General features: G+C 44.0%; 1 long non-coding RNA gene across 1 annotated transcript; it reads left to right on the plus strand.

The window, feature by feature from the left end:
- Positions 1-420: 420 nt before the first annotated feature.
- On the plus strand, positions 421-774 carry LOC109616871. Its single transcript, XR_002198155.2, has 3 exons — positions 421-456; positions 556-633; positions 716-774. It is a non-coding gene; the product is annotated as an uncharacterized LOC109616871 (long non-coding RNA).
- Positions 775-4,513: the final 3,739 nt, after the last annotated feature.

The raw sequence follows: 4,513 nt of genomic DNA on the forward strand, positions 1-4,513 counted from the left end.
AGCTGGTATGTAAAATGTATTGCTGTGATACTTAATTTGAGATCCTGCCACTCAACTATACCTTTTGTTAGATTTTCAAATTTCTGTTCCCTCTTTCTCAGAACCAGGTTTCTCCCAGTAATCCAGACTCCACTTCCCGGAGCCAAGAGTTTGCGTACAAGTAAGTGATGTTATTTGTGAAGTTTTTTTGTTTTGGAAACTATTGCTTCTATGTAAGATTCCTTTTATCCATAATCAGTTTTTCATTAGGACACTTTACTTTCTGGATGAAAGGCGTCGAGGTGTGTTGTACATTCCATTAGCTTTGCACGGTTCAATTATTGTTTCATTACTGTATATGCAATCTCTGCAGTGAAATTAAAGCTGTTATGTTTGTTCCCCCACCTCGTCAAGTACTAAGCTTTACACCTCCAGCAGCAAATTTGCCCTGGCAGCATATGGGTGAAAACGCTGGAGGTATGTAATACGTTGCGCTAAACTAAGTGTTACATTTAAGTCCAATTCATTAAATGTATGCAATAACTTCAAAATTTTTACGTCAATGATTATCAATAGGAGAAAGTCATCGCTTTGTTATTGGCCCTTGGACTCCCCTGGCATCTTGTGTACAGCATGACGTTTTCAGCTATGAAGGTATATTCTAGGCCTATGTCTTAATGTCCAGTGTTTTAACAGTATTAAAAATAATGCCTTTAGTTGTTATTTTTTTATGTAGATTTCCAGAGACTCTGAGGGAGGAGAACTAAGCCCGGAGGGAAAGCATTGCACGAGCTGGTGAGAACATGCACACTTTCTTAAATTTTACTTTTTTGTGTATAATGTTGGTTCAGAATTACCATATGCCTTTCATTTTATAGCTTCGGATGACAGCGGCTCACTTTAAGAGCAGGTGAAGCAAGTTGGGACAATGTTGAAGACGTTTGCTCGCACTGGGCAATCAGGTACAACTTGCAAACAACACCTATGGTTCATCATCATCATCCGCTTATCCGGGGCCGGGTCGCGGGGGCAGCAGTCTAAGCAGAGACCTATGGTTGTTGGTTTAATTCCCACTGGGGCCACCTGTACATGTAGTAGACCTAGATATAAATGTCATAGTTCAGTATTTGAAGGACCAGGACTGATTTCTTTATTCTGGGGACCCCTGTAGGTGCCTTATGCGTTACCTGAAAGGAGCATCTGACCTTGAAAGTGGAAAAAGGCACTGCACAGCTGAGATGGTCCCACAGCCGACCCCTTGAACCTAGGCTGACTACTGACATCCCAGCAACTGGAACACTTTCTTTAACCTGCAGTCAGTAACATCCACACTGTTCACTGTGGAAATAACTTTTTTTTTGTATTTTAACTTTAGTATTGTCTTATTTCATTTTGTCAGTGTTTAACGATTCTGTTATAGTTTGTAAATCCTATTTCATACCTGTTACTTGATATTACACATTACCTGGTACCAAATATTCTACTTACTCTGTTTTTAACATTAGATTTTTTCATTCCGTCACAGTGCTTAACTTTTATTCTATTGTTAAATATAGCTTGTAAATCCTTGTGCCACAGGTCAGCATTGCAGTTATAATGGTCGGTTCAACTACTGTTTTTACCTCAGTATTTTTATATATATGTGTGTGTGTGTGTGTGTGTGTATATATTCTCACCTAAAGGATTATTAGGAACATCTGTTCAATTTCTCATGAATGCAATTATCTAATCAATCAATCACATGGCAGTTGCTTCAATGCATTTAGGGGTGTGGTCCTGGTCAAGACAATCTCCTGAACTCCAAACTGAATGTCAGAATGGGAAAGAAACGTGATTTAAGCAATTTTGAGCGTGGCATGGTTGTTGGTGCCAGACAGGCCTGTCTGAGTATTTCACAATCTGCTCAGTTACTGGGATTTTCACGCACAACCATTTCTAGGGTTTACAAAGAATGGTGTGAAAAGGGAAAAACATCCAGTATGCGGCAGTCCTGTGGGCGAAAATGCCTTGTTGATGCTAGAGGTCAGAGGAGAATGGGCCGACTGATTCAAGCTGATAGAAGAGCAACTTTGACTGAAATAACCACTCGTTACAACCGAGGTATGCAGCAAAGCATTTGTGAAGCCACAACACGCACAACCTTGAGGCGGATGGGCTACAACAGCAGGAGACCCCACCGGGTACCACTCATCTCCACTACAAATAGGAAAAAGAGGCTACAATTTGCACGAGCTCACCAAAATTGGACAGTTGAAGACTGGAAGAATGTTGCCTGGTCTGATGAGTCTCCATTTCTGTTGAGACATTCAGATGGTAGAGTCAGAATTTGGCGTAAACAGAATGAGAACATGGATCCATCATGCCTTGTTACCACTGTGGTGGTGGTGTAATGGTGTGGGGGATGTTTTCTTGGCACACTTTAGGCCCCTTAGTGCCAATTGGGCATCGTTTAAATGCCACGGCCTACCTGAGCATTGTTTCTGACCATGTCCATCCCTTTATGACCACCATGTACCTATCCTCTGATGGCTACTTCCAGCAGGATAATGCACCATGTCACAAAGCTCGAATCATTTCAAATTGGTTTCTTGAACATGACAATGAGTTCACTGTACTGAAATGGCCCCCACAGTCACCAGATCTCAACCCAATAGAGCATCTTTGGGATGTGGTGCAGCGTGCCCCGGATGTGCATCCCACAAATCTCCATCAACTGCAAGATGCTATCCTATCAATATGGGCCAACATTTCTAAAGAATGCTTTCAGCACCTTGTTGAATCAATTTGAAAATTGTATTTATTTGGTATCCTGCACATTCTTTGGTACCAAATATCCTCATTATTTGTTATAATGTTTACTGGTAATTATTTTCATCCAAAAGCTGACCTCTTTATATTATTAATAATAATAATAATAAATTGAATTTATATAACACTTAGACTCAAAGTCGCTTTACAGGGGAGGTAGATTATAAAAACAGAACAAAACAAAACAAGATTCAGGCACAGATGAGAAGGGAGGGGGGAGGGAGGCGTGTGCTACGGATAGGCAGAGGTGAAGAGATGGGTCTTGAGGTGGGACTGGAAGATGGTGAGGGACTCAGAGGGGTGGATCTCTTGGGGGAGGGAGTTCCAGAGCCTGGGAGCTGCCCTGGAGAAGGCTCTGTCCCCAAAACTACGGAGGTTGGATATTTGGATGGAGAGGAGACCAGCTGAGGTGGATCTGAGGGACTGTGAGGGTTGGTACAGGGAGAGGAGGTCAGTGAGGTATGAGGGGGCCAGATGGTGGAGGGCTTTGTAGGTGAGGACCAGGATTTTGTAGATGATCCGGTGGGAGATAGGAAGCCAGTGGAGTTGTTTTAGGACTGTAGTGATGTGGTGCCAGGATTTGGAGTGGGTGATGAGTCGGGCAGGCTGTGTTTTGGACCCAGTTGGAGTCGGTTGATGTTGGTAGAGCTGATGCCGACGAGAAGTGAGTTGCAGTAGTCCAGTCGGGAGGAGATGAAGGCGTGAATGAGTCTTTCAGCAGCGGGGGGTGTGAAAGAGGGTCTGATTTTGGCAATGTTGCGGAGGTGAAAGAAGGAGGTTTTAATGACTTGACGGATGTGAGGCTCAAGGGAGAGGGTAGAATCGAAGTTAACGCCAAGGTTGCAGGCCTGGGGAGATGGAAAGACAATGGTCGTCGATGGTGAGAGTGGGGTTATTTGTTTTGCCGAGTGTGGATTTGAAGCCTATGAGGAGGAATTCTGTTTTGTCACTGTTGAGTTTGAGGAAGTTGTGTTGCATCCATGTTTTAATAGCTGACAGACAGGAGCTGATGTGGGAGAGGGGAGGATTGTGGGGGGATTTGGTGCTGAGATAGATTTGGGTGTCATCGGCATTGCAGTGAAAGTCCAGGATAAAATGGCGGAGTATCTGACCAAGAGGGAGAATATAGATGATGAAGAGAAGGGGGTTGAGTATGGAGCCTTGGGGAACACCTTGAGTGACTGTGGCTGTGGCAGAGGTGTGGTTATGGAGAGAGATGAAGTGAGGTCTGTTGGATAGGTAGGAGTGGAGCCAGCTGAGTGCAGTACCTTCGATACCGAGGTCTTTGAGTCTGGTGAGCAGGATGTTATGGCTAACGGTATCAAAGGCTGCACTCAGGTCGAGGAGGATGAGGATGTTGAGGGAACCGTTGTCAGCAGAGGTGAGGTGGTCGTTGAGGACTTAGAGGAGAGCGGTTTCAGTGCTGTGGAGGGGGCGAAAACCAGATTGGAGGGGTTCGAAATGATTATTACCATGAAGATGGGTTTGTAGTTGTGTGGCGACTATACGTTCCAGGGTTTTAGACAGAAATGGGAGGTTGCGTATTGGGTGGTAGTTGTTGAGGGAGGAGGGATCCAGACCAGGGGCCTCATGTACAAAGACTTGCGTTGAATTCATACTAAAACTTTGTGTACGGACAAAGCCATAAATGTGCGTACGCACCAAAAAAATCAGATGTATGAATCTCTGCGTACGCAGCATTCCACATACATTCTCTTTGTACATC

Source organism: Esox lucius, chromosome 18 (assembly GCF_011004845.1).
Source record: "Esox lucius isolate fEsoLuc1 chromosome 18, fEsoLuc1.pri, whole genome shotgun sequence".
Classification (NCBI taxonomy): domain Eukaryota; kingdom Metazoa; phylum Chordata; class Actinopteri; order Esociformes; family Esocidae; genus Esox; species Esox lucius.